Raw genomic sequence first — 23,397 nt, forward strand, 5'->3', positions numbered from 1 at the left:
TCTTAAATGTCAACATAGCAATACAGGCATTTTCCCTCATTGTCTTTTAATCAAACACTTTTCTCCAGGCTCCTCTTTTTTCTACAAAAATCACTAAGTCCCAGTGACGTTCTAGATTTCCTTCTCTGTGCCCTGTTCTCGAGGGTCAGCCTCCTCTTCACACTAGAGCCACGTAGGGCTTTCTTGTTGGGAGTGGGGATGTGGGAGAAGTCACCTGATGGACTGAGTCAGTGTCCCCATGGAGCTGACAGGAGAATAAGCCAATGGGATGAGTGTGGAGAGGTGGAATTTCAGGCACTAAGGAACTCAGAGGAGTGCCAGGGTATGCATGGGGTTTGATGAAGATATTTGGGGCCACGTACCTTCCCATGGGCTCCTTGGGCTCTACCTTGCGAGGGACCAATTGCTCTGCCCTGATTTCTTTAGTCCTAAAAGACTCAGGATAAGCACTGGGTTTTCCCTCCTGGTAGTTCCAAAGTGTGCCCTGTTGCTTAGAGACAGGGGATGGTGCCTGGAGTGAAGATAAGGTTGTCAAGGAAACCAAGCCACAAATTCCCTTGTTTTTGTTCAGGTTGCTGGACAGAAGAGTGAAGGATTTTTGCTCTGACAGTTGGAAGAAAGTATTTTCTTTTCTGTGTGTGTTTTTACCAAGTTGGTGTGTTATCCAAGACACAGCCGAGTTAGTACCCACGTTGACAAACGGTGTTGAGTTTTGCATGGCTACCTTCCTCTTAATTCTGGTGTTCCTGATTTAGGAAAAAAAAATACTTTACACAGTCATCTTCAAGGGATTCTTTGTTGAAGCTTCAAATGATCACATCTGCTCTATGCTAGCGTGTCAGTGGACAGAGGAATTGGATGGGGCGATATCCAGGAATGATACTTGAAATGCTCCCTCCCAGTGGGGAGTTTAAGTTTTTCGTTTATCAGTGGTAGCAATTTTAGCTCCTGATGCTGGATGCCTGCTGGGAGCTTGAGGAATCACATGTGTGTGTGCACATATGTGTGCATGTGTGCATGTATGCGTTTCCTCGTGGCCTCATACCTTCTGTGAGTCTGTCTCCTCTCCTCTCCTCTCTCCTTCCTGCCTGCATATTCATCATGAGTAGCATCACAGGTTTTCTGAAGCCCTCTGACCTGTTTCTCTTCCCCATTCCCTGACTCTGCACTGATCCCCTGCTCCCCTAGGTCAACTTACTGAACACACTCAGTTCTGTTCCTTTACTGAGTCCAGGGGCGTTTCAGCTGAGTGGGGGGCTCAAAATACACCTTTGAGGGGAACAAGTCGGCTACACTAGGACATGGAGAAAACTGCATCAGGAGCAGAGAGGAGGGGACATTAACTGGGTAGGGGTGTGAGTGCCATGGGGCCCACGAGGATGGGGACGCCAGGGTGGATTAGACAGTAGAAGAGACAAGGGATTTTAATGGATGGAAAGGGGGAAGAGAGGAGGGACCCGGATCTGTCCGGAATCCCAGACATGTACTTTGGTTCGCCCTCTGAGCATGTCTGCCCTAATTCGGCATGTTTGTTTTCTTCTCAGCATCCTCCCTCTCCCTCTGCCTCTCTCTAGGTTAAAGTCCTGAAGTTCTGCCCAGCTGCCCTTGAGCTGGAAGCCCCATACTTGTTTTAGCTCTTCCCTGTCCCTCATTCTCCATAGCTAGTTGGTCACCAAATCCCATTGATCACTGGCTCCCATCTCACCCACCTCTATTTCCCATCTCCCTTTTCCAGCCCCACTGCTTTGTGAGGGGGCCTTTTTTTTTTTTTTTTGAGACAGAGGCTTGCTCTGTCTCCCAGCTGGAGTGCAGTGAGGCAATCAGGCTCACTGCAACCTCCACCTCCTGGGCCCAAGTGATCCTCCTGCTGCCTCAGCTTCCTGAGTAGCTGGGACCACAGGTGTGCCCAGCAAACCATTTCATTTATTTGTTGTGTGGAGACAGGGTTTCGCCATGTTGCCCAGGCTGGTCTCAAACTCTTGTGCTCAAGTGATCCTCCCACCTCGGCCTCTCAAAGTGCTGGGATTATAGGTGTGAGCCACCGCACCCGGCTGAGGCCCATTTTTTGTTGCTTCCTTTTCTCCTCATCCATCTGCTCTGCACTGTGTTACCAAACCTAACTTTTGAAAATAGAAATTTGCTTTCACGCCAGTCTTCATCTTACATGAGAAAGAAAAATATAGGTGTCTTTAATCTCCCCATACACAACCCCCACTCCCTACTCTCCGATGCTTGACTCCTGTGGGTTTCATCAAATCTGTGGGTGCAGAGCCCACCAGGGTGGGAGACTTCGGAGGAGACAGTGGAGCGGTGTTAGAGAGCAGTGACAGCACAGGTCCTGCTCCAGCAGCACCTGGACCAGAGCGGGGCCATATGGTGTCCTGGAAACGTGGCACACATCCTCCACCTTGCAGCGTGTCCACCTCCCTGGGAGCACCCATGGCCCACAGGGAAGAAAACCTCCAGACTCAGGCTGCGGAGACTCCTCTCAAACAGGAACTCAGCTCACCGGGCTGGAATAGTCTTTTAGAGTCATTAGTTAAGCACACAGGCTCTGGGGTCTACTGATCTAAGTTCAAATCCCAGTGGCTCCTCCACTTAATAGCCATGTGCTTGAGACAAGTGCCCCTCTCTGTGTCTCCATTTCACTCCTACTGTGGCCATTAATTCTCCAGTATTAGGGCCAACTGCCTGATCTTCTAACAGAAGGGACAGGACCATAGACCAGTCCCAATCCTTACATTTATTATAGGCTATAAAATGGGAAAAAGTGTCTATCACAGCCGAAGAATCAGAGGTGACATTTTAAAGCACTTTGGAGCTGAAACATCATGGAACCCACGGATTCCTAATGGAAAATCCTCCCAAGCTACTCTGCAGCTCACCTCACTGAGGACTGAATGACAAGAAAGTGAGTTCAAGGATGTGTACGAGTCTCCTTTTGCTGCTGTAACAAATGATCACAAACTTAGTGGCTTAAAATAACACAGATTTATTATCTTGTAGTTCTAGAGGTCAGAAGCCCAAAGTGAAGGTCAAGGTATCAGCAGGACTGCATTGCTTTCTGGAAGCTCTAGGAGAGAATCCATTTCTTTGCCTTTTCCGACTTGTCATGGCTGCCTGCATTTCCTGGCTCATGGTCCCCTTTTCCCCTGCAATGACCAGTTGAATCTTTCTCGCATTGCATTACTCTGTTGCTAACTCTCCTACCTTCCTTTTCATTTTAAGGACCCTTATGATTACAGTGGGCTCCTCCAGATAATCCAGGATAACCCCTCTCAAGGTCAGCTGGTTAGCCACCTTAATGCCTTCTGCAACCCCAGTTTTCCCTGCCATGCCACGTAGCATATTCAGATTCTCGAGATTAGGACATAGACATTTTAGGAGGTCATTAATTTCCTACCATAGTATGTATTATTTTATTGTGGCACAGTTGTGGCCAGAGGACCACTATCAGAGACCTGAGTGGATGGGGCCACTTTAGCAGCTAGCAGAAATCCATGTATCACTGCCCAGTGTGTCTTCCTTGCCCACGTGAAGCCTCAAAGCAGCGTTGCCGTGGGTCAGCCTGATTGGGAAAGAAACTCTATTTCCCTCTTGCTTTATTACAGTTCTCTCTTCTATGAACTTGGGCACCTGTCCCACAGTAACCTGGCCAGGGGTCTGTCTACGAGTGCCTGTGCTACAGTGTATTCAGTCTTTCCTCATCATCATGGAAGATAGTCTTATGCTAACTTCCCCAGTCTCCATGGGAACCTCCTCTTCAGTGCATTTAAAGACACAGTTATTCCTTCCCTGGTTGAGGGATCTGTATCCAAGGGTGAGAATGAGATGGCTGAAGGCAATAGCATTTTTCCTTCATATCAAACTTATGTTTTCCATGCACCCCTGTTGGTCCCTTCCAAAGCCTTCCCGGTGTCCCCCCACCTGGGGTAGAGGAATGGGCCACTTAGATGGAGAATAGGCTCACATATTCTTTTCTTTTTTCTTTTAATAACAGCTTTATCGAAATATAAGTCACACAGCCTACAATTCACCCATTTGAAGTGTACAATTTAATGATTTTTAGAATATTCACAAAATTATGCAACCACCACCATAAATTTTAGAACATTTTTCATTACCCCAAAAGAAACCCCTACCCATTAGCAGTTATCCTCCATTTCCCTCCAGCTCCTCCCCCACAAACCCTAGGCAACCACTCATCTACTTTTATCTCTATGAATTTGGCTATTCTGAATATTTCATATAAATGAAATCATACAGTATATGGCCTGTTGTATCTGACTGCTTTTAATTAGCACAGTGTTTTTAAGATTCATCCATGTATCAGTACTTCATTTCCTTTTGTTGTCAAATAATATTCCATTATATGTCTATGCCACATTTTGTTCATCCAGTCATCAGTTAATGAGCATTTATTTGGGTTATATCTACTGTTGGACTATTATGAATAGTGCTGCTCTGTACTTTCATTTACAAGTTTTTATATAACGCATTTTCATTTCTCTTGGGTCTAAACTTAGTAGTGGAATTGCTGGGTCATTTGGTAACTCCATATTTGCCATTTTGAGGAAAATGTATGACTGTTTTCCAAAATGATGAGCCATTTTTCATTCCTATCAGCAATGTAGGAGGGTTCTGTTTCTCTACATCTTCACCAACACTTGTTATTATCTGCATTTTTTATTAGAGCCATCCTAGTGGTTGTAAATGGTAGTTCTTTGTGGTTTTGATTTGCATTTCCCTGATGCCTAATAGCAGTGAGCATTTTTCACATGTTTATCACACCTTGTTTTAAGTTAAGTGTCCACAATAGCAGTTCTTACTTTGGGGGTTATGATCGCCATGTATATCCAATCAAGCTTAAGGAATCTTTCTCTAACTTCCTGCGATACACATAATTATGATATATTATATAAAATGTCAGGAAGTTTATAAACTGCCTGGATCTATGGACTCCTGATTTTAACCCTTTTCTAAAGGGTCTCCCTTGTTCTGAAAGAAAGAATAGTTCTAATTAGCTTAGAAAGAATCAGGTTTTAATAAACCCTTCCCTAAAGGAAATCCAGCTGTATTAGTCCATTCTCACATTGCTATAAAGAACTACCTGAGACTGGGTAACTTATAAGGAAAAGCGGTTTAATTGGCTCACAGTTCCACAAGCTGTACAGGAATCATGGCTGAGGAAGCCTCAGAAAACTTAAAGTCATGGTGGAAGGTGAAGAGGAAGGAGGCAAATCTTACATGGCCAGAGAAAGAGGAAGAGAGTGAAGGGGGAGGTGTTACACACTTTTAAACAACCAGATCTCATGAGAACATATTCACTATCATGATAACCGCAAGGGGGAAGTCCACCCTCGTGATCCAGTCACCTCTCACCAGGCCCCTCCTCCAACACTGGGGATTACAGTTTGATATGGATTTGGGTGGGGACACAAATCCAAACCATATCATTCCATCCCTGGCCCCTCCCAAATCTCATGTCCTTCTCACATTTCAAAATACAATCATGCCTTCCCAACAGTCCTCAAAGTCTTAACTCATTCCAGCTTTAACTCAAAAGTCCACAGTACAAATTCTCATCTGAGACAAGGCAAGTGACTTCCACCTATGAGCTTGTAAAATCAAACCCAGTCAGTTACTTCTAAGATACAGTGATGGTACAGGCATTGGCTAAATACTCCCATTCCAAAAAGGAGAAATCAGCCAAAACAAAGGGGCAAATCCAAAACCCAGCAGGGCAGTCATTAAATCTTAAAGCTCCAAAATAATCTCTAACTCCATGTCTCACATCAAGGCCACACTGATGCAAGGGGTGGACTCCCAGGGCCTTGGACATCTCCGCCCCTTTGGCTCTGCAGGGTACAGCCTCATGGCTGTTTTTCCAGGCTCATGTTGAGTGCCTATGGCTTTTCCAGGCACATGGTGCAAGTTGTCAGTGGATCTCCCATTCTGGGATTGGAAGGACAGTGGCCTCTTCTCACAGCTCTACTAGGCAGTGCCCTAGTGGGAACTCTGTGTGGGGGTTCAAACCCCACACTCTCCTCTGCACTGCCCTAGTTGAGGTTCTCCATGAGGGCTCCACCCCTGCAGCACACTTCTGCCTGGATATCCAGGCATTTCCGTACATCCTCTGAAATCTAGGTTGAGGCTCCCAAGCTTCAGCTCTTGCCTTCTGAACACCCACAAGTTTACCACCACGTGGAAGCCACCAAGGTTTATGGCTTGCACCCTCTGGAACAGTGGCCTGAGATGTATCTGGGGCCCTTTTAGCCATACCTGGAGCTGGAGTGGCTGGGATGCAGGGAGCAGTGTCCCAGTGTTGTGCAGGTCAACAGGGCCCTGAGTCTGGCCTGCAAAACCATTCTTCCCTCCTAGGCCTCCAGGCCTATGATGGAAGCGGCTTCCACAAAAGTCTCTGAAATGCCTTTAAGGCATTTTCCCTATTGTCTTGGCTATTAACATTCGGCCCCTCTTTACTTATGTATATTTCTGCAGCTGGCTTGAACTTTTCCCTAGAAAATGGGTTTCTCTTTTCTACTGCATGGTCAGCCTGCAAAGTTTCTAAACTTTTTGCTCTGCTTCCCTTTTAAATATAAGTTCCAGTTTCAGATCATCGTTTTGCTCACACACATGACCATATGCTGTTGGAAGCGGCCAGGCCACATCTTTAATGCCTTGCTGCTTAGAAATTTCTTTTGCCAGATACCCTAATTTATCACTCTCAAGTTCACAGTTCCACAGGTCACTAGAGCAGGGGCCCAATGTCACCAGTCTCTTTGCTCAGGCATAGCAAGTGACCTTTACTCCAGTTCCCCAAAAGTTCCTCCATCTAAGACCATTTCAGCCTGGACTTCATTGTCCATATCACTATCAGCATTTTGGTCACAAAAATTTAAAAAGTCTCTAGGAGGTTCCCAACTTTCCCTCATCTTCCTGTCTTCTTTTGAGCCCTTCAAACTGTTCCAACCTCTGCCTGTTACCCAGTTCCAAAGTCACGTCCACATTTTCAGGTATCTTTATAGCAATGTCCCCACTCCTGGTACCAATTTACTGTATTAGTCCATTCTCGCATTGCTATAAAGAACTACCTGAGACTGGGTAGTTATAAAGAAAAGAGATTTAATTGGCTCACAGCTCTGCAGGCTGTACAGGTAGCATGGCTGGGGAGGCCTCAGGAAACCTTCAGTCATGGCAGAAGTTAAAAGGGTAAGCAGGCATGTCTTCACATGGTGGAGCAGGAGAGAGAGAGAGTGAAGGGGAAGGTGCTACACACTTTTAAACAACGAGATTTCATGAGAACATATTCACTATCATGACAACAGCAAGGGGGAAGTCCACCCTGTGATCCCGTCACCTCCCACCAGGCCCCTCCTCCAACATTGGGTATTACAGTTTGACATGAGATTTGGGTGGGAACCCGAATCCAAACCATATCACTGGCTTATGTATAAAAGGGAATTTTATGGGTTTTTTTGTGCTTTTATTTTAAATTGATGCAACTTTGGCATTGAAAAAATTTTTCTGAATATAGAGACTTGGTGTTTTTCTCTTCTCTTTCTTTCTCACCTAGAATCCCATCTATTCATTACCAAGTTCAAGGATCTGCACTTGGTTGCTCTCTACAGGTTTCCATTTAGCTGCAAGAAACAGCACTGTATTTTTCAAAGCACTAGAAAATTCTGTGGTCAGTCCAGAAAGACAAAACATAGTGCCAGTGTGCCAAGAAGTGGAGCTAATGCAGCATTAATGATCCTGGATGTTTCTGCACTTTCTTATTAGAATTTACCATTCACCTTTAAGCTTCAGCTCTGCAGTGCCCCCTATTTGGGATTACTGAGCAATGTTTAGTGGGAAAGAAAAGATGTCTGTTCTCCAGCCAGTGACTCTGAGTAATGATATAAGGTGTTGGTAATCTCAGAACTGAAATGGAGCTCATGAAACTAGTTTGTGGCTTGGAGGGAGGCGAGTGGATGGATGGCTTGGACGGGGTTGTTTTAGGAACATATGCAGCATGGGAACATCTCTCAGTCTGTGAATTTGTGCCACTTTAAAGACTGCAGGGTTTGTGCCTGGCTGCTGTTGCCAGATGAGTTTAGAGAGATTGATGCACAGAACCAATGTCTGGAAAGCCCACTGAAGGAGATGGAAGAAACAGGCTACTGAGACAGTTTACTTCAGAACCTGCTACTTGGATATTTACCCTAAAATCTGGCTCCTGGCACTCTGGGTAAGAGAGATGGGAGTAAGAAGACTCATGCCTCAAGGTCAAAGTTGGGTGACCTAGAAGGACTTCTCTTTAACCCTGATTGCAATGAAAGTAGTTTTCATTCACAGACAGAGTTTTCATGATGTTTGTTGATTTTTCTTCCATTTCGTCTTGGGGCAGGCACTGAGTTGAACGCTTTTGGACTCACCTCTTCCTGCCTTGTCCCAGGTTTTCCTTTGTATGTGTTTCAGGCATTTGAAAGTTTAGGACCAGGAACAGTGGCTCATGCCTATAATCACAGCAGTTTGGGAGGCTGAGGTAAGAGGATTGCTTGAGCTCGGGAGTTTGAGACCAGCCAGGGCAACTGACCTCGCCTCTACAAAAACAGGGCAAGACCTTGCCTCAACAAAAAATAAAAAAATTAGATGGGTTTGGTGGTGTGTGCCTATGGTCCTAGCTACTTGGGAGGCTGAGGTGAGAGGATTGCTTGAGCCCAGGAGGTTGAAGCTGCAGTGAGCTATGATCGTGCCACTGCACTCCAGCCTGGGTGACAGAGCAAAAAAAGAAAATAAAAATTTAGGGCTGGAATTGTTTGCCACTTATTTCCTTTGTCTCCTGTCCCCTTTCCCTGTTTCAACCTCGAATCACCCTTCTCTCCCTGGTGAGAATGCCTGACCAGGGGCATGGAGTGTGGTGAGCAACAGTTTCCAGGAAACAAGTCACTCTGAAAACTGACACCTGTTTCTCTCAGTTGTTGTGCACTGACCACGTGAAAGCTGAGGGCATAGGCCCTCCAGACCCGCCCCTAATATTTGCAGAGCTGGGAAAAAAGTACAAATGGAGTCTTAACATGTCATATGTCTAAAAAATTTTAAATCATGAATCAAATAGATTGCATTTAGATAGATAGATCTCTGTATCGATATAGATATAGATATATAGCGAGATCTCTCAATTTATATAGATATATATATATAGAGAGAATATGTGTACAGTATGTGTGTGTATATATATAGTATGTGTGTATAGTATGTGTATAGTATATGTATAGTGTGTGTGCATATAATGTGTAGTACATATATGAGTATTCCTTTTCATATTGTCTCCTACTCTGGCAGACATCTTCATAAGGACCTGGGAAACCAGGTTCAAATTTTCAGCCTCCCTGGAGTTTTGTTGGATGTGGGGGCCCAGGGAGAAATGGCCCCACCCAGTCCCATTCTCTTCCTGTCTCCAGCTGCAACTTGCACATCAGGAGACCTGCTTGCCAGAAGGTAGAGCTGCATGGACCCTCAGTATACACCAATGGCTTGGTCCCCCACAGGGGAATGGACCCAGGGAAGAGGCCTATGCAGGCCCTGTCAGTGGAGTGGGAATTCCACTACTTTGGATGGAGAATTCCAGAGTGCTGGGTGTCCAGAGTGTGGTCACATCCCATGACTTGTGATCCTTGCCTCATGAGAAGGGGCCCATCTGTGAGGCCTGGCCTGGGAGTCCCTTTTGCCTCAGTCTGAGGGAGATACTGAGTTTCTCAGGTGAAAACATCACCAGGACTGTCCTTCTTGAGTTGAACTTGATCTTTTAAATTCATTCAAGTCGTCCTTAGCTAAAATGTGGATATCCCTATACATTATATTGTTTTGACCTCTAACACTGTGCTGTGTGTATGTCTTTTCAGATTTTTTTCCACAAAAAATCTGCTCAAATTCCCCCCCTCCCAACTTTTTTTCTTTTTTTTTTTTCATGACAGAGTCTCACTCTGTTGCCCAGGCTGGATTGCAGTGGTACGATCTTGGCTCACTGCAACCTCCGCCTCCTAAGTTCAGTCGGTTCTTGTGCCTCAGCCTTCTGAGTAGCTGGGACTACAGGTGTGCATCACCACGCCCAGGTAATTATTTTTGTATTTTTAATAGAGACGGAGTTTTACCATGTTGGCCAAGCTGGTCTCAAACTCCTGACCTCAGGTGATCCACCCTCCTCAGCCTCCCAAAGTGCTGAGATTACAGGCGTGCGCCACCGTGCCTGGCCCAGATTTCCCCTTTTTATAAGGACATTGGTAATACTGGACTAGGAGCCCACCCTACTACATGATGATCTCATTCTAATGTAACTCATTATACCTGCAAACCAGCCAGTTTCCAAAAAGCTCACATTCTGAGTTATTGGCAGTTGGGACATCCACATATTAATTTGGAGGAGAGACCATTCAATCTGCAGCACCCCCCATCCAGGGAAGACTAGGCAGAGGATATTTTACCTGCAAAAAAAAAAAACAAACAAACAAAAAAAACCTTACAATACGGCAGACATTTATTTTTATCCAGTTTCTTATCAAAATGAAGATAACTCTTTGTCCTAAAGTAAAGTCTTCCTTCTGGGGAGGCCCTGCTATTCTGTCATTCACCTGCCATCACCCTAGTAACCCAGGAAGTGCTCAGGGGGGGACCCTGTGCTCTGACTTGCCGGGAGGCAGCTGTACCCCCATCCACATGTTTCTCCTCCCTTTCCTCCTCTGCCCCCCAGTTTCTGCCCCATTCTTTTCACCTGGCCAGCTTCTGCCCGCCCGTTAGCACCCAGCTCCAGAGCATCTTAACGGGGAACATCTCTCATCCCACCCCATGCCTGCATAGCGTCCATCGTTTGCCTTGCCTTGTGTCCCCAGCACTCTGGCTCCCCCCACACTGTACCCCCAACCCTGTTCCATGATGACTTTTCCCCGACAAGAGCACGGGCTCTTTGGGGACAGAGTCTTGCTGAGCTCTGCAATCCCGGTGTAGGATGTGCCATGTAATAGATCTGCGGTGGCAGGAGAGAGAGGGTGCTCTGAGCTGCAAAGGCTCAGCAAAGGAGAGAGGAGAGGCACAAAGAAAATTAGGGAGGGACTGAGAAGGCCTTAAAGATGCTCTTGTTTCACTTTGCTTAAGACAGCCACGAATGTATTCATAAGGATGGGTCATCCCAAGAATTTAAACCACGGTTCCAAGTGACCCTGGGAGCACAACAAAATTCAGTTATTTGGAAGACAGTTTCAACATCCGGAGGGGAAAATAGTCACAGATCATTTTCCCATGGGCAGTTTCTCCCATACCTACCTTTTCTAACAGGCAATGGTACCACTTTTATTACAATTGTCTGTAAGTCACATCACCCAAGACAATAGTCAGTGACCTTCCCTCTTAGTGTAAACTGAGGGAGGTCACAGAAGTCACTTGTTTTCTGGCTTTGGCATCCTCGTTGTCAATTGGAAGGAAGCCTGTGTGCCTGTGCTGATGTCTCACCTGCCTTCCCTAGAGTCCTGTCCCCTTAAGAATGTGCAGAGTGTGATGTTCCCCTTCCTGTGTCCATGTGTTCTCATTGTTCAATTCCCACCTATGAGTGAGAACATGCGGTGTTTGGTTTTTTGTCCTTGGGTTTACTGAGAATGATGGTTTCCAGTTTCATCCATGTCCCTACAAAGGACACGAACTCATCATTTTTTATGGCTGCATAGTATTCCATGGTGTATATGTGCCACATTTTCTTAATCCAGTCTATCGTTGTTGGACATTTGGGTTGGTTCCAAGTCTTTGCTATTGTGAATAGTGCCGCAGTAAACTTATACCTAATGCTAAATGACGAGTTAATGGGTGCAGCACACCAACATGGCACATGGATACATATGTAACAAACCTGCGCATTGTGCACATGTACCCTAAAACTTAAAGTATAATAATAATAATAAAAGAATGTGCAGAGGCCCAGAGGGAACACAGGGCCTAGCGTGAATTGAAAGGATTGAGTTTGGGGACAGCACAGAGGAGCACGGGTGGTGTAAGCCTCTTAACACAGAGAGGGAGTCATTGTCTCTGGGCTCTCCTTTGGAGCTGACCACTGTCTAGATTCATTTCCTTGAACCAGTTTCTGATTTGAGAATAATTTCTCTTCTGTAAAATGGAAATAATAACTTCTGTGCCACCTACTTCCCAGGATGGTTTGGGATCAACCAAGAGGCCGGTGGAAAAGCATAAAGTGCATTCAGTGTACTGTTGAATTGTTCATATGATTGTTATTGTCATAGGCTGTTCTTCAGGCTTCTAGAAGTTCAAAATCCCAGAGGGGCTTTGCAGAGAGTGGCTCACCTTCACTCGCTCTTAGTGTTACTTTTTTCCTGCCTGAAGTAGAGAAGGACTTTGCATGGTTCCCTGCTGAGCAGAGAGGTGGGATTGGCCATCTGCCCCCTTTCCTTTCATATTAGTTTCTTAGGGCTTATAGAACAAACGGCCACAAACTGGGTGGCCTGAAGAACAGAAGTTGATTCTCACACAGTTCTGGAGGCCAGGAGTCTGAAATCAAGGTGGCCACAGGGCTGCTTCCTTCTGAGGGCTCTGAGGGAAGGATCTGTTCCAGGGCTGTCTCCTTGGTTTGCAGATGGCTTCTTCTCCCTCTGTCTCTTGACGTCATCTTCTCTTTATGTATGTCCGATTCTGTGCTCATATTTCCCTTTTTTATAAGGACATTTTTAATATTGGATTAAGGGCCCACCCTACTCCATTATGATGTCATTCTAACTTAACTAATTATATCTGCAAACCACACAGTTTCCAAATAGGTTCACATTTTGAGTTATTGCGAATTGGGATGTTCACATATTAATTTGGGGGAGAGACAGTTCAATTTATGACACCCTCCATCCAGGGAAGACTAGGCAGATGATATTTTACCTGCTTTAAAACAAAAAAACCTTATAATAGGGCAGACATTTATTTTTATCCAGTTTCTTCTCAAGGTGAAGATAACTCTTTGTAAATGTCCTGAAGTCATGTAGAATGTAGTAGCTTTCTGTTCACACTTTACAAATAAAAAGGATGGATCATTCTACAACTGACATTAAAAAAACTTGTAATATGATTATAAGCCAAATATAATCTAATTAATTGCTCAGATGAGTATACTGGTGAGATGACAATCTGTAGTTGACATGAGCCTGGGAGGGACAGGTAATTTCTGGGATGACTCAGTCACTAAATCAAAGGATCTCAACAGACTAGAATTCCTATTAGCTCACACAAGGTGAAATGAGTAGACACAGGGACCTAAGTAGAGTCCAGAAATGAGGTCCCCCAAAGAAATGATAAAAGTATATTCAGAAGTGGGAAAAAGAACATGGGTTTTGAATCAATAGGCTTAATCTTTCATTCAGTCATATATTGATTCAAGAGATAGTCACTGCTTACCTCCTACCTGCAAGGTGCGAGGTAGCCTGTGAGTCTAAGCCATCCTTGTGAAGTCATTTCTCTCGGAACAAGCTACTTCATCTGCAGGTGCTTGTCCACACCTGGAGGAGTGCACCCTCCAGATACCTCTCCAGGTGTCCAAGGGAGCTACAAGGTAGAAGAGACTGCCACACCCTGGGGCTTTCAGACAAGAACCTCAGCAGGCTGGACTGAAAACTAAGCCATGGGAGCAGTGGCTTGACCTTCCAGGTCAAGATGATTGGACCTTTCAGGCTGGGCAAAAGAAGACACAGGTGATATAAACTGCTTTATGTCTTGAAAGGACCCCTGATATGGTTTGGCTGTGTCCCCACCCAAATCTTATCTTGAATCGTAGTTCCCATAATCCTCATGTGTCATGGGAGGGACTTGGTGGGAGACAGTGGAATCATGGGGGCGATTACCCTCATGCTGCTGTTCTCATAATAGTGTGTGAGTTCTCATGAGATACGACAGTTTTATAAGGGGCTTTTCCCTCTTTGCTCAGCATGTCTCTCTCCTGCCACCATATGAAGAAGGACGTGTTTGCTTCACCTTCTGCGACGATTGTAAGTTTCCTGAGGCCTCCCCAGCTGTGTGAAACTGAGTCAGTTAAACCTCTTTTTTAAATAAATTAGCCAGTCTTGGATATGTCTTTATTAGCTGCGTGAGAATGGAATAATACAGACCACCGTGGGGACAAGAGTTAGGGTTTATCCTATGTTTACTCCTAGCCTGGAAATAGGACGCAGGAGTGGAAGGTAAAGGGAAATAGATGCTAACACAGTCTAAGGAATACATTTTTCACAATTAGAACTGTGTAAAGATGAAATACTCTGTTCGTCTTGGGAGTTAGTGATGTTGTCATAGCCGTCATCCATTGAATGCTTCCCATGGGTGTACCTGCTATGGTTTGGATGTGGGTTGTTTGGCTCTGCCAAATCTCACTGAAGTTTCATTGTTGGAGATGGGGCCTGGTGGGAGGTGCTTGGGTCATGAGGGTGGATCCCTCATGAATGCCTTGGTGCCATTCTCCTGGGAGCAAGTTCTTACTCTTAGTTCCAGCAAGAATTGGTTGTTGAAAAGACCTTACACCACCACCTCCTCCTCCTCCTCTCCCTTCTTTTCCTTCCCTCCCTCCCTTCCTCCCTCCCTCCCTTCCTCCCTTCCTTCCTTCCTTCCTTCCTTCCTTCCTTCCTTCCTCTCTCTCTCTCTCTCATGCTTCCTCCCTTGCCATTGACCTCTGCACATGCCAGTTCCCCTTTGCCTTCCACCATGACTGGAAGCTTCCCAAGGCCCTCATCAGAAGCACATATTGACACCATGCTTCTTGTACAGGCTTCAGAACCATTGGCCAAATAAATCTCTTTTCTTTATAAGTTACTCAGCCTGGGGTATTCCTTTATATCAACACAAATGGACTCAGACACAACCTGTTCTTATTTAACACTTTCTAGGGAAAGAGGCCCTAGGATTTGCCATAGCAAACCATTACTGCATCTAATATCAAGCACCCTGAAGTAAGAAAATAATTATGGTCAAGCTGGCTATTTTATTTCCCAGATCACAGAGTCTGGGAGAAACTATTTGCATACGTATTAGTGGATTAGAAGTAAATTTTACTTTTGGAAAAAGAACTCTGTTCTTTATCTCTCTCCCATTAAGCTTGGGCCTGGGCTGTGGTGTATGAAATCCAATCTCCAATACCAGGAAATGATTATTTATTTGAACGCTTCCCTAAAACCCATTAAATGCTCTGGAGTGTTAGTTTGGGATGACAGATTTCGTAGCTGGGCTACGGACACCTGGGAGAGCTTGGGTTTGTTGTGTTTCATATGAGCCTTTCTCTGTGCATGGCCAGCTCTGAGTGAGGGGATTAGGAGCCTCCAGCCGTGGTTGACAGACACCTCCGCAAATCTGGATCACCCTCTCTGTTAGCCTGGAACGTGTTCTATGACCCTGTTGCTTTCCTTAATATGTTGGCTTTGTGCTTGGAGATAACTTGCAAATGTTCGTCAAGCAGTTGTGCCACAGCTTTTCAAATGTTTTGCTTCTAATTAAGAAAGGGAATTGGATGTGCTCTTGCCTGGCTAATTTTTTTTTCCCTGGCAGGGGAATGAGGGTGGGAAGAAAGAGCAAAAGAAACAGCAAAGAGATTAGAAAAACAACAACAACAGAACTCTCTGATTCACCAATGATCAAAGCTGTGTCTGGAAGTTCATTGCTGTTACAGCATCCTGTTCTCCCCAACATGTAGGGATTCCTAAGTTCAAGTCCCATCTGAAGAATATAGTCATGGAGCTGAAAGGATACTCTACAACTGGGCAACCACCTTCAGGAACTTTCCTCAGCCTACAGAAATAAGGACAGATGATTTAGAATGAAGCACATAGGACTTTGAAAACCAAGTTCAACTCTCCATAATGGATTCTGGCTTCTGAGTTAGGATAAGGGATTGGCTGCATGTACAGAACATCTGAAACAATGTTATCTTTTCTCATTTAAAGGAAAGCTAGAGACAGGCATTCCAGCACAGGTACAACAACAACAAAACACTTTTAGGGACATCAGTCTTTTTTTGAGACACAGTTTTATTCTGTTGCTCAGTCTGGAGTGCAATGGCCTAATCTCGACTAACTGCAACCTCCACCTCCCAGGTTCAAGCGATTCTCCTGCCTCAGTCTCCCAAGTAGCTGGAACTACAGGTGGCCGCCACCACATCTGGCCAATTTTTGTATTTTTAGTAGAGGCAGGGTTTCGCCACATTGGCCAGACTGGTCTCAAACTCCTGACCTCAAGTGATCTGCCTGCCTTGGCCTCCCAAAGTGCTGGGATTATAGGTGTGAGCCACCACACCTGGCCCTAGGACATAAGTCTTTTTTTTTGAGACAGAGTTTCACTTTTGTTGCCCAGGCTGGAGTGCAGTGGTGTGATCTCGGCTCACTGCAACCTCCACCTCCTGGGTTCAAGTGATTCTCCTGTCTCAGCCTCCCAAGTAGCTGGGATTACAGGCGCCTGCCACCATGAACTGCTAATTTTGTATTTTTAGTAGAGATGGGGTTTCTCCATATTGTTCAGGCCGGTCTCGAACTCCTGACCTCGTGATGCACCCGCCTCGGCCTCCTAAAGTGCTGAGATTACAGGCGTGAGCCACCATGCCCAGCCTCTCCTGCATTCTTTCTGGAGCTTTCCAAGTCTGTAGGATGAAATCATAACGGCTTGATTTTCTCACATCAATGTCTTCCTAACCTGTTCTGTTGGCTCTCCCTTCCCTTCCCCTGGGTGATTCTACAGACAGCTACATTTTCCTGTAAGTTTTAGGTATTGATGAGCAGATTCATTGTCATACGCAATCCCGATGGACCAGTCTTAATAGAACTTCAGCATCTCCTTGAGTAGAGCATTCTTTCCTTCCGCCAATAACTCCTGGGCTGCTTTAGCCTTGGCAGCCTGCAGTGGGCAAGATGTGGGTGGTTTGCCCCTTCCTTAGTTTTTTACCCCCCACCCTGCTTGCCTTGCCAATTCCTTAGGATTGAAGGAAGAAAGAAGTGAAGGATTGTGTTTGGATGGTGAGTGACAAAAGGCCTTCCTTAAAGGTTACAGTTATAATTTAGTGTTGGTGTCCTTGAAGTAGCAGATTCTCAAGTGTGGACCGTTGTTCTCATGGGGTCCTAATTGTGAGGGCTCTTCAGAGCCTCTTTATGGAAATATACACAGGGATGGGCAGGGTGCATTGTGGATGACCTCTTGGGGTCCCCCGAGCCCCAGGTGATCCTCTCTGCACAGAGTCTATTAGAATCAGTTTGTCCTTGCAGGCTGATCTCTCACGGGTTAACCTTTATAGCTTGTTTGTATCTAGTCACCTTCCAAAATGTCACCTTGGTCCTTTGCCTCTGGAAATGCAGGCTGCTTCCAGGGCAGCCCCCTCTCCTCTGGTGGCCACTGGAGTTCTCTCAGGCACCTTCTCACCTCGGGATTATTCCACAATGTGTTCAGAGCCCAGTTCTCCAGAGGAGCATGCCAGACTCTGCAAGCATGTCTCTTGCAGTGGCCCTCATTTGGCCTGATATAGAGGAACTCCTCCTTCCTCAGGGTGAGCTCTGACAACTCTCCAAGGCCGTTCTTGGTATGGTCATCCTTGTCTCTCCGCCTTCCATGGGACCACTGGGGGCCGAGGGCACCATTTGGGAGGAATTACTCCTTATCCAGTTCTGCAAGAGGGTCAGGTACTTCTCAGTAGAGCAACACTGTCCTGTAGAACTTTCTGCAGTGATAGAAATACTCAATATCTGCACGGTCCAGTATGGTAGCCATGAATCTCCTGGGGCTTTTGAGCACTTGAAAGGTGGCTGCTATGACTGAGGAACTGGTGTGTAATCTTGTTTAATTAATTTAAGTGTAAAAAGCCACATGTCGCTACTGTATTAGACGTGCCGTGTTGTTCTAGAATGTAGTATGAGAGGGTAATGTCAGCAGTTTTTCTCAGCAACAGTTCTGAGACCAGGTAAGCCCCATTATGTATCTTGCTCAGCTCTCTCAAGAAGGCTGCTCTCATGGCCTCCTAACCCATCAGTAAGTAGTGCTGTCAGTGTCACGTTTTAAATGTTGCTTCACAAAAGCACTCTTACGGAGGTAGACTTTAGCCTTCATTAGTGGAATATGCAGGTCCTTCTCTGCAGCCTCCCTCTGCCCCATCCTGCCTTAACTAAAGGCGTTTTACTCTTTTGAGGGTAATATTTGAATTCTTAGCTCCTGGCATACTTTTTGACCACCTGCTAAAAAGCTCATTGCTTTTCCTGGCAGAAGTGCCCCTGGCAGTGCTATGATGGGCTTTTGGCTGAGAGGCAGAGTGATCAACTTCTGCTTTTCTCTCCAGAGAACACTTGGTAGATTGGATGCTGCCAAGAGTTCCACAGCATTCTGATGACATCCATGATTATAGAGGAGGATAAAACTAGTTCCAGGGTCTGATCCATGAATGTATTTGCCCTTAGTTCAGGCTCAGCTTGATAAAGAACCATGCTATTTTACCAAGTTAATCAAGTACAGTCTAAGGTAGCAGAAAGTTAATATTAGGCTTTAGAATGTGCAGTAGCTCTGCTTATTCTAATTAGAGAAAATGGATGTCTTAATTAGACAAAAATACCAAAATTTTTAGAGCACTTTAAACAAATTCGGTTTTATTACTTCAAAATACAAATTAAAGTCTGATGATGGGGACCAGAAAAGAGTTCTCCATCCATTAGGGTTTGTTGGTTGTGAGCAACAGGTGTCATCTCTGGCCAGCTAAAGCATATGAAGAAGTTTTTCAAAAGTATAAGGAATAACTCAGAATCTAAGGAAAAGCTAGTCTTTGGAAGACCAATAGCAAGGCATCCCAAAACCTGCAACAATAGATGGGAGCTATGGGCAGTCTCTTCAAAGAGCTGACATCAGAGTGACTCAGGAACAACCATTTTCTGCCCCTGTGTCATTCAGCTCAGCTTTCAATTCTGGAAGAGAAAATCAGATTGAGAGAATCCAGGTCAGGTTGTAGAGGCCAACACTAAGGGGCGGGGAGGAGCTTGTTCAAAGTCCCATTGGACTACGTAGGATGGAGGTAGGGAATTTCTCAAAGAAAAGCAGGATGCTATCACCAAACTTACCAAAAGCAGTAAGGATGCTGAGCGTATGAAAACTAAACCCCTCCAAGCACAATGCCTTCTTAAATGACATCAAGATATTTATACACAAGAGGGAGTTACAAGAACAAACTTGCTATTTATTTGTCGTTGTAGTTTTCATCCACATATCATAGAATGTTAAAGTTCACCGTAAAAAGACGTCTTTGGAAATTATTCAGTTTACTCTAATATGTGCACTTTTCAAATCAAGAAACTGGATGTCTTGTCCAAGGCTGGGTAATAGCAGAGGTGGGACCAGAAGCAGATGTTTTGACTGTGATATGAGGCCCCATTGCTATTCCATTCTGCCTTGCTCATCAAGAATTACTTTTAAGTTGCTTAAAGGCACATTATCTTCTTGTGTGGCTAACCATTTCTTTTGCAATCTGAATGATGCAATTAAATTGCTTAGACATCTTTGTTATACATTGTATCCAACCCTAGACTCTAGATTCTAAATCATTCAAACGTACTTTAATTTTTATTGTTGCTCTGATTTCAAATAGAAACCAAAATGTCTAGGATATAGCAGTGATGTTTCTTAAACCTGACCCTGGGAGAAAATCTACTAAAGGATAAAGTTTGCCAGCCCATCAGGTTGACTGCCCGGATGCTTGTCTTCCCTCTGAAAGGATCTCTGGTTACACTAACATGACCTTGGGGAGCAGCTTTCTCTCCAAGCATAATAGTATTTTATTTTTTCTTATTTTTCTGGCCAGAGAAAATATAATATCATTTATACTAAGGCCAAGTTTTTGTGGGGGAGACAAAAAGACAGTTTATTTAGTGATTCACTAAGTTCGTTGGTAGAAATAACTCTTTCCAAAGCCTTGTATTGTTACGCGGCTTTGCTGATAGAATTTTTATTGTGGGTGCAATTTCATCACTTTATAAATATAAGGCTTTGCTTTAGATTCACTATTTTTATGGCAAAGTTACATTCTCATCTAATAGCATCTGTTATATTCATTGCACTAAGCTAGTTGAGTATAAAAGACATTGGTGATGTGGTCCACTTATCATCTGGTCAGTAGTAGGAGGATTAAGAGCAGAGAAATCATGTGTCTGGTTGAAAGGGAGGAAAGAGAATATTTTTGTTAAATAAAAAACAAAACCAACAAACTTTTCCCAAGTGGACAAAGAATTTTAGAATTTGGATGAACCTGAAAGATAATATAGTTCACCTCTTTGTTGTAAGAGGAAATTGAAGCTCACAGAAAGTGTGACTCCTCAAAGATCACGCCACTGATAGTAGAACAGGGAGAAGAAGAAGGACTAAGCTATGCATTTTAGGTATAGCATCTCAGTTACTGCATCTCTGACAGGCAAAGATGCCCAGCCTCTCCCTTCTGAGATCCGGGTGGATTTCTGATTAGGTAGAATTTTTACCCTGGAAAAATATTTTTCCACAAAGCTTTAAAATTATAAACAGCGATTGCCATGGCCTGAATGTTTGTGCCCCCAAAATACCCAGTTTCCAATGTGATGGTTAGGAGGTGGGGCTGTCAGTAGATAATTAGGTCGTAATGGTGGGGCCCTAGAGACTGGATTAGTGCCCTTAAAAGAGAGGCCAAATAGAGTTGCCTGACCCTTTCTACCATGTGAGGATACAGCAAGAAGTTGGCAGTCTGCCACTCAGAAAATGGACCCTCCCAGACAATGAATCTGCTGGTGCCATGATTTTGGACTTCCCAGCCTCAAGAACTGTGAAAAACAAACAATTGTTGTTTACAAGCTGCTCAGGTATTTTGTTATAGCAGTCTAAACAATTTTTTTTTGCTTTTATTCAAATCAAGTTTTAACATATATACAGTAAAACAAATCTTAAATATACAACTTAAAGAATTTTTACAGGCCAGGCATGGTGGCTCACGCCTGTAATCCTAGCATTTTGGGAGGCCAAGGCAGGCAGATCACCTGAGGTCAAGACCAGGCTGGTTTGAGACCAGCCCGGCCAACATGGTGAAACTCTGCCTCTACTAAAAATACAAAAATTAGCCGGACGTAGTGGTGTACACCTGTAATTCCAGCTACTCAAGAGGCTGAGGCAGGAGAATAGCTTGAAACTGGGAGGTGGAGATTGTAGTGAGCCAAGATCATGCCACTGCACTCCAGTCTGGGCAATAGAGTGAGACTTTGTCTTAAAAAAAATGAATTTTTACATACGTATATACCCATATAACCACTATTGAGATCATGATACAAAACACTCTAGCACCTCAGAAGCCTTCCTGATAGCTCTTCCTAAGCAGTAATTTCCTCTAAGAGATAATTAGTATTCTAATTCTTTATACCTTAGATAGGTTCCTCTTGCTCTGGAATATTATTTAAATGGAATCATACTGCACATTCTGTTCTGTAGCCAGCTTCTTCTGCTTAATGTGACATCTCTGAGGTTCGTCTGTGTGCATTCCAATAGTTGATTACATGTTTTTTACTATGCAGTATTCTGTTGTATTTATATGCTACTATGTCCATTCTTCTGTGAATGGATGCTTGGGTGTTTCCAGTTTGGGCTATTAGGAGAAAAACCACAATGAGTGTTTTGTATTTGTGTTTTGATGGACACACACTCATTTTTCTTGTATATCTACCTAGGGGTAGAATTGCTAGGTCATAGGATAGGCATGTGTTTAGCTTTAATAGGTAAACCAGTAAGTACTATTTGAGAATTTGGGAAAGATATTTTCTTAAGAGAGTATTCAAGTATTACTATTACTAGTGTTTTCTTCATTATCTTTCTTTTTTTGTTGTTTTTGTTTTTGAGACAGAGTCTCATTCTTTCACCCAGGCTGGAGTGCAGTGGCACAATCTCAGCTCATTGCAACCTCTGCCTCCTGGGTTCAAGCGATTCTCTTGCCTCAGCCTCCCAAGTAGCTGGGATTACAGGTGCCCACCACCACAGCTGGCTAATTTTTGTATTTTTAGTAGAGACGGGGTTTCTCCATGTTGGCCAGGCTGGTCTCGAACTCCTGACCTCAAGTGATCTGCCCACGTCAGCCTCCCAAAGTGCTGGGATTACAGGTGTGAGCCACCACACCCAACCTCTTCATTTTCAATTAAACAAACAAACAAACAAACAAAACCTGAGGCTTAGGATAGTTAAGCAGACCTTGTTTAAATGTGGCAAATTTTAACACATGCATTTCTGCTGCTTCCTAAAATACCGCTAAAATGATTTCGAGTCTCTCTCTTTTGGACGTACCTTTTTAATATCATACTATCACTCCAAGATGTGATGAGTGATGAGAGGTCCTCAGATACTTGAACCGTGGATACAGAAATGGACAAAGAGTAGAGAAAGATGGAGTCTAGGTGATTGCAAAAGGGAAGCCACTAAGAAGCAAGCTGAAATGTCCTACATAAATCCTAGGAAGTGTCTGGATCCTGAGGCTCCAAACTTGGAGTAGAGATGGGATCGCAAACAGGATGGTTGGTTGTGATCTGTATCAGGAGTCCTTAGAGCTCATCCCACAAACAACAGAGCAATTGGCGCTCCTGTACCACGGCAGCAGAAACGTTTGTTATCCAGATAATGAACCAAGAGAGGTATCTGGAGAAAGTGAATCCCAGGAGAAGGTGGGCCTGAGAGGGCAGAAAGAAAGAAAGAAAGAGAGAGAGAGAGAGAGAGAAAGAAAGAAAGAAAGAAAGAAAGAAAGAAAGAAAGAAAGAAAGAAAGAGAAAATGATCTAAGCCGAAATTGGGAATAGTGAAACCAAGATTATATCCTCCAGGGAAGAGAGGAAAAGACTGCCGGATGCTGCTGTAGGATCTTAGAGAAATAATCTCCAAACTGTAACCATGCAACGGGTTCTTCTTGCCCACTGCACAGATAAACCCAATCCACTGAGATAATGTTGTTTCAGTAGAGAAAGAGTTTAATTAACACAAGACCAGCCAAGTGGAAAGAGAGGACAGTTTATTACTCAAATCAGTCTCCCTGAGAACTCAAAGCCTAGGATTTTTATGGATAATTTGGTGGGCAAGGGGCTTGGGAATGCACTCTGCTGATTGGTTGGGGATGAAATCATAGAGGTGTGGAAAAAGAGTCCTCATGTGCCAAGTCCGACTCTGGGTGGGAGCCACAGGACAGGATGACTTAGGAATCACAGGTCCAGGTGGGGTCAGTCAGTTGCCAGAATGCAAAAGTCTGCAAAACATCTCAAAAGACCAATCTTAGGTTCTACAATAGTGATGTATAGTGTTATCTATATGAGCAATTGCAGAGATCACAAATCTTGTGACCTCTGGCCACACGACTCCTGAGTAGTAAGGGATTATAGAAAAACAA

General features: G+C 44.3%; 1 protein-coding gene and 1 non-coding gene across 27 annotated transcripts in view; both read left to right on the top strand.

Annotated features, from left to right (window-relative positions):
• Nucleotides 1-23,397, top strand: part of SLC39A11 (solute carrier family 39 member 11) — a 467,051-nt gene that overhangs the window by 287,439 nt on the left and 156,215 nt on the right. The gene's annotated exons all lie outside the window — the stretch shown is intronic.
• LOC129463327 (small Cajal body-specific RNA 24) lies at nt 12,945-13,081 on the top strand. The gene has a single exon (XR_008651119.1). It is a non-coding gene; the product is annotated as a small Cajal body-specific RNA 24 (non-coding RNA).

Source organism: Symphalangus syndactylus, chromosome 14, assembly GCF_028878055.3.
Source record: "Symphalangus syndactylus isolate Jambi chromosome 14, NHGRI_mSymSyn1-v2.1_pri, whole genome shotgun sequence".
NCBI classification, from domain to species: Eukaryota; Metazoa; Chordata; class Mammalia; order Primates; family Hylobatidae; genus Symphalangus; species Symphalangus syndactylus.